We start from the raw sequence: 6,564 nt of genomic DNA on the forward strand, positions 1-6,564 counted from the left end.
TTTCTAATACCTGAACTGTTGGGGAGCCTTGAGGACCGCGCTCCCGTTTCCCTACAGCAGAGGTTCCCAAACTCTACCATTACAGTCCAGGTTTTAAGGCTATCCATGCTTGAGTCCAGATGGTTAAATCAAATTGACTGAGGTACTAATTAAGCCAACAGTGCTCAGGCATGGATATCCTTACCACCTGGACTGTAATGGCAGAGTTTGGGGACCACTGCCCTACAGTATATTTAGTAACTGCAGTAACGCCCAGTTACCACTTGGTTAGTATCTAGTGTTTTATAAAGGTTTTTTTATTCATACTTGTAACGCTTTGTAGGACAGGCTGGGGTTGTAATTTTTTATATATATATATATACACACACACACAGAGGAATTAAGTCAACCATTCAAGAGGTGACATATTGCCAATGAGGACCCAGGCCTAGCAGTCCCTGACCGCTTCCCACCCTCCTGCAGTCATACAGATCACTCTGGGGTCCTCACTGCTGATGGCACCAGTACTGGGGTTTGGAATCGGTTCTAGGGGCTTCCTCCAATTACTTTCAGAATTCCCTAATCTAGGTGGACTGTGGTGGCAGCGGCTGGCACATGGGCGTGACTGACTGCTATGGACGTTATAGCCACTTTGTGCCAGGATGTCTAAGAGAGTAACACAGGGAGGGCAGTGGTGAAGAGCGGTACCACCCTCCATGCTCCTGGGAAAATATTGGTCATCCTGCCCCCCGCACATCCTCCTCCATCACATTGTCCTGACCCAAACGCATTTGGCAGCCATTACCTCAGGCTGCAGGGGAGAAGCCAGATAGCAGTGCAGCATTCCCATAGACCACACGGTTCTCAAACTCACTCCTCAGGGCCCCTCACATTTTCCAGGTCACACAGCAGGTGCACAGGTGTAATCATTACTCACTGACACATTTTAAGAGATCCACAGGTGGAGCTAATCATTGCACTTGTAATTCTGTGGAGACCTGGAAAACATGCTCTGTTCGGGGGCCTAAGGACAGAGTTTGAGAACCTGGGCCCTAGACTTTAGCTGTTTAATAGGAAATGACAATCTTACAGGAGCTGTACAGGTTTTACAGAACACACAAGTGTAGCCAGTCTCACACAAAGCACTTTATTAGCAGGTTACTATCCGCCAACGAGGCCATCGCGGGAAGAGCGGTTTCCATTTCTTACAAATTACAGCAGCGACGCAGATTTACCTGAAAGAAAAATCATCACATTAACAAATAAAAGACAAACAAAAGGCCACCACCAGCTGCACATTAACCTGTAACATGACCAAATATATTTATAAGACAATACTCCTGCCATACAGGAACGGGGGAGATTTTGGGGTGATATATATTTTTTTACCATATGTGCAATGGAATGTTAGCGTTCCCTCTAGGCTGTTTTAGACGGGCACCACACCCTGCTTGATCTCTAAAGGGCAGAATGCACCCTGCCCCTATTGGCAGCGCCCTGCTAAAACAGCCTGCCGGGTGCCATCCCCACCAGCGGGCCGCAGTGTCCGGTGGTTGGGGAAAATTGCGATGTAGCGATCACCACCGGGAAATAGATACCAGGTGCATGCGCCCAGCATTTATTCACAGGAAAGGGAGAGATTGGGGGCAGCTCGGCCTGTCTGCAAGTGCCAGGCACACCCCCTCCCAAGAGTGATGAAAAGGGCGAGTATCTTATAGACACGGCCACCACAGTGCCCCTCTCTATGTCCGGTGCCAGACCTAGTGTGAACATGAAATATAATGACTATAAGTATCCCAGTGTTATGTAATTACTGTCAGAGGGTTGGGATCAATTTCATCCCCATAAAGACGTTGTCTGGGATTTCTATAACCTCCCCCCGGAGGGGCAGAGAGAGGCCTCAAACCGTCCCAGGGCTGATCTAGCAGAGTCTACAGGAATGGACAGTGCTACTGCAAGCCCCAACATGCTGGAAGACCTGCACATGGCGGAGGGGAGTAGGGGGCAATATACACCTCATGTCCAGCCCAATCTTCATCCACCACACACAGGGGACCAACGATTCTTCTTACTGACAAAATAATAATGTACGTTAATGTAGAGAAGTGTTTGCACCATTTGGAACAGGGCAGAACCAGAACCTGACTATACGTTTGTCTGCCCCAGTGTACAGAACAATCTGCGATCACATGTATGACACATACGAATGACTTGTGTGTAGCGCTAGTTACAGGGAGACCGCACAAGTCATCAGCAGGGATTACACGGACAATCTCCTGTCTCCTACTCAGAAATGTCATCTACGACAGGCACATATTTATTCCTCTGTCAGTGTCTGGGATTTCTATAACCTCCCCCCGGAGGGGCAGAGAGAGGCCTCAAACCGTCCCAAGGCTGATCTAGCAGAGTCTACAGGAATGGACGGGGCTACCGCAAGCCCCAACATGCTGGAAGACCTGCACAAGGCGACAGTAGGGGGCAATACGCACCTCGTATCCAGCCCAATCTTCATCCACCACAGAGGTAACAGAAGCACTGCGTCCTATAGACAGGAAATGAGAAATGTCACAATCCTCCATCACAGGTTTTACATCAGAACGGACTGTACCAAATCCTGTAACTCCTGGTGGCAAAATCTAGGCCAGGGGTATTCAACATGCTGCCCCCCAGCTGCTGTGGAACTACACATCCCAGCATGTCCTAATAGCAAAATCGTGGCGAGGCATGCTGGGATATGTAGTTCCACAGCAGCTAGAGGGCCGCATGTTGAATACCCCTGGTCTAGACATTTTACCAATTCCACCCAGCCTTTATAATATGTATCTATATGGGAGTCATGACAGCGTCACAGTCAGATTAGGTTGCAGAGCTTGCGCTTTGCCTGTTTGGCTTCAGCAAAAAACTCAAGACGCTCGTCCAAAGGGGCCACAAGATCAAAAATCATCCTAAAACCGCAAACGGGCGTAATCCGGGTAACACCTGATCTGTGCCGGGAACATCCAAGAGACTGTTTTAGGAAGGAGACTATAACAGCTCTTTTATATTTCTGACAGACCTCAGTTAATAACACGTCAGTAATATACGGGATATGGCTGAAATATATTACAGAACAGATGACGACACTTACCTGTACCAGCAACCTACATTCACCCACTCCCTATGGGGAGTACATTAGGGCACGGTCCTGGAATATCTGTCACTATATACTGAATGCATATAGTACATACTGATCCAGTTATTACACCTCCAGGTGCCGATGCACCCCCCCCCCCCCCCCTCAATACATAGATGATACACTGATGCCAATCTCTCACTACGATACATTTCTACTCTATGATGTTTTCCCGAGCGTTAGTGATCCAGCCCAGGTTACAGCCTTTGCAGAGACAATAGTGGAATGAGCCAGAACATTTACAGGGGTCTCATTCTCTCCTACTCAGAAAAGTCATCTACGACAGACACATATTTATCCCTCTATCAGTGTCTGGGATTTCTATAACCTCCCCCCGGAGGGGCAGAGAGAGGCCTCAAACCGTCCCAGGGCTGATCTAGCAGAGTCTACAGGAATGGACAGGGCTACTGCAAGCCCCAACATGCTGGAAGACCTGCACATGGCGGAGGGTAGGAGAGAAATACTCACCTTGTATTGTATGGTCACCACTGACCGGCTCACCCGGGTGCGCACCAATCATCTGGGACTCTAGAAAACACAGACAGGTTGAAGTCACCATTTTACCATATAAGATACTAGTATAACGGACATGGCCTATGAGGGGCCACCTCAGCCTCCGCCCCAGACAACCCATCCCGCCATCGCGGCACCGTACTGACACACCCCCCCCCCCCCAGACAAACGGCTTAGTTATGTCCCTCCCCCTTCAGGTCTATCCCGTCTCCCTCACTCAGTGGAAGCTGTTGGGGCGTGCACTCAGTCTTCCACCGCGCACGCATTGTGGAGACGGGACCGCCCTATGTAATTATATAGATTACGTCTCTTAAGACGACCAAACAATTTTATTATTTTAAATTATAATTTACAACTAATTACTAATGTCTTTGCTATCTTCTGGTGGAAAATATGCATTCAAATTCTTTCTATCCTATCTACTTATGAGCTTATAGATCTCAGCCCACATGTAACAATTCAACAAAGAATCCTTTCATTCTCCCCCTGCCCTCCTCACTGTAATATAACATGGGAGGCAGCCGGGATGTGCTAACATTTCCCAGAACCCATGTGAAAGTGATCTGTAATGTTACAGAGAAGCTTTAGCTGCTGCATTCGCATTAGGTCATGGTGGGTTTCTATGAGGAGGTTCTGTGGTCTTTTAAATCGCTGCCAGTGACCTCCACACGTCTCCCCCCAAATTACCTCCACACATCTCCCCCCAAATTACCTCCACACTGTCACCAGCTGTCTGAGGCTTTGCCATGGAGTCCAGTCCTGTTGTCACGGGGAGAATGCTGGACACAGGAGGGAGCAGAATAATGAGGGTGACGATCATTCTTATGGTCTTTATGCTGCAACAATGTATTTGTGCCTCAGTGTCTGGGATTTCTATAACCTCCCCCCGGAGGGGCAGAGAGAGGCCTCAAACCGTCCCAGGGCTGATCTAGCAGAGTCTACAGGAATGGACAGGGCTACTGCAAGCCCCAACATGCTGGAAGACCTGCACATGGCGGAGGGGAGTACGGGGCAATACACACCTCGTATCCAGACCAATCTTCATCCACCACACACAGGGGACCGACGATTCTTCTTACTGACTGGAAGAAAGAATAATAATTTATTTTAATGTAGAGAAGTGTTTGCACCATTTGGAACAGGGCGGAACCAGATCCTGACTATACAATTGTCTGCCCCAGTGTACAGAATAATCTGTGATTGCGTCACATGTATGACATGGAAACCTACGAATGACTTGTGTATAGCGCTAGTTACAGGGAGACCGCTCAAGTCATCTACAGGGATTACACTGCCTCACCCCAACGCATCAGCACGCGAATATCAGCAATCCAGAGCTATGTATTCCTCTGTCAGTGTCTGGGATTTCTATAACCTCCCCCCGGAGGGGCAGAGAGAGGCCTCAAACCGTCCCAGGGCTGATCTAGCAGAGTCTACAGGAATGGACGGGGCTACTGCAAGCCCCAACATGCTGGAAGACCTGCACATGGCGGAGGGGAGTAGGGGGCAATACACACCTCGTATCCAGCCCAATCTTCATCCACCACACAGAGCAGTGCCTATTGTTCTAGGCATTACTGATTATATATATATATATATATATATATTATATATTCAGCATTGGAGCTCTGTAATAATCACCTCCTTTTGCACCAAAGGTTTCTGATTAGGGACCCTGTATGTCTGGGCAGTGACACCAGAACATACAGATAGTAAGATATAGTATATAGATGGTTATATACAGTATATAGGTGGTTACACACCCTATATACACTGAGGGTCCTCATCCTGCTCTCCTGGCTCAGCCGCAGGTCACAGGCCCTGGAAAACAGACAAATATCTGTATAAAGGTACTGACACATTGCACCAGTAACAGCACCAGTGACCCCAGTAACAGCTCCAGTGACTCCAGTAATTGCACCAGTATCCCCAGTAACAGCTCCAGCGACCCCTCTATCGGCACTGGCCGCACCAGTGACCCCAGTAATTCCACTATCACCAGTGTCCCCAGTAACAGCACCAGTGACCTCAGTAAAACCCACTATCTGCACAGGCCGCACCAGTATCAGCACCAGTGACCCCACTATGTGCACCAGTATCCCCCATTATCTGCACAGACCACACCAGTATACCCAGTAACCGCACCAGTGCCCTCAGTAACCCCACTATTGGCACAAGCCGCACCAGTATCCCCAGTAACAGCACCAGTGTCCCCAGTAACAGCACCAGTGTCCCCAGTAACAGCACCAGTGTCCCCAGTGATTGCAACAGCACCAGGGCCCTCAGTAACCCCACCATCGGCACTGGCCGCACTAGTGACCCGAGTATCGGCGCAGACACACGCGGCCCCGTCCTACCTCTGCCAGGAGCACATGGAGGAGGAGGAGGAGGAGGAGACGCCCGATCTGGGCCGCCTGCCCCTCCCCCCGGGCCGCCCCATGTATCACCCGCTACCAGTTACCGCGCACAGCCCATATCCGCAGTAGTGCCGGGGGCTCGCTGTGACCGGGGCACGTTATTATACCGCCATGTGTCACCCTCTTACTACACTGCCAGCAGGGAGAGATGAGGGGAGCTGTATAGTGAGGAGACTCCCCCCGCCGCCGCCGGCAGATGGTTCAGTCTGAGGAGGCTGCAGTGCTCTCAGTGTACAGCAGGGGGCGCAGTGAGGACTCTCAGTGATGGTATATAGCTGGCTGTAATGTAACTCTGGTATCAGATACTGCAGTGCTCTCAGTGTACAGCAGGGGGCGCAGTGAGGACTCTCAATGATCGTATATAGCTGGCTGTAATGTAACTCTGGTGTCAGATACTGCAGTGCTCTCAGTCTACAGCAGGGGGCGCAGTGAGGACTCAATGATAGTATACTGTATAGCTGGCTGTAATGTAACTCTGGTATC

The 6,564-nt window shown here is 49.7% G+C and overlaps 1 long non-coding RNA gene and 5 other non-coding genes across 9 annotated transcripts; all 6 read right to left on the reverse strand.

Moving 5' to 3' along the window:
- Positions 1 to 1,112: 1,112 nt before the first annotated feature.
- LOC148443115 (uncharacterized) lies at positions 1,113 to 6,110 on the reverse strand. Of its 4 annotated transcripts, none has more exons than XR_015875731.1 (8): positions 6,022 to 6,110; positions 5,428 to 5,485; positions 4,687 to 4,746; positions 4,377 to 4,443; positions 3,620 to 3,679; positions 2,469 to 2,521; positions 1,995 to 2,050; positions 1,113 to 1,214 (listed from the first exon to the last, which is right to left on the reverse strand). It is a non-coding gene; the product is annotated as an uncharacterized LOC148443115 (long non-coding RNA). The 4 variants fall into 4 exon arrangements; XR_015875732.1 differs by lacking the exon at positions 6,022 to 6,110 and adding an exon at positions 5,960 to 6,020; XR_015875733.1 differs by lacking the exon at positions 1,995 to 2,050 and having other exon boundaries at positions 6,022 to 6,102.
- Positions 1,831 to 1,963, reverse strand: LOC148443116 (small nucleolar RNA SNORA9). The gene has a single exon (XR_015875741.1). It is a non-coding gene; the product is annotated as a small nucleolar RNA SNORA9 (small nucleolar RNA).
- Positions 2,309 to 2,441, reverse strand: LOC148443117 (small nucleolar RNA SNORA9). Its single transcript, XR_015875738.1, has one exon. It is a non-coding gene; the product is annotated as a small nucleolar RNA SNORA9 (small nucleolar RNA).
- LOC148443118 (small nucleolar RNA SNORA9) lies at positions 3,458 to 3,590 on the reverse strand. The gene has a single exon (XR_015875736.1). It is a non-coding gene; the product is annotated as a small nucleolar RNA SNORA9 (small nucleolar RNA).
- LOC148443119 (small nucleolar RNA SNORA9) lies at positions 4,523 to 4,655 on the reverse strand. Its single transcript, XR_015875737.1, has one exon. It is a non-coding gene; the product is annotated as a small nucleolar RNA SNORA9 (small nucleolar RNA).
- Positions 5,018 to 5,150, reverse strand: LOC148443120 (small nucleolar RNA SNORA9). Its single transcript, XR_015875739.1, has one exon. It is a non-coding gene; the product is annotated as a small nucleolar RNA SNORA9 (small nucleolar RNA).
- Positions 6,111 to 6,564: the final 454 nt, after the last annotated feature.

This window comes from Taudactylus pleione, unplaced genomic scaffold (assembly GCF_031769625.1).
Source record: "Taudactylus pleione unplaced genomic scaffold, aTauple2 ptg001330l, whole genome shotgun sequence".
Lineage (NCBI taxonomy): Eukaryota > Metazoa > Chordata > Amphibia > Anura > Myobatrachidae > Taudactylus > Taudactylus pleione.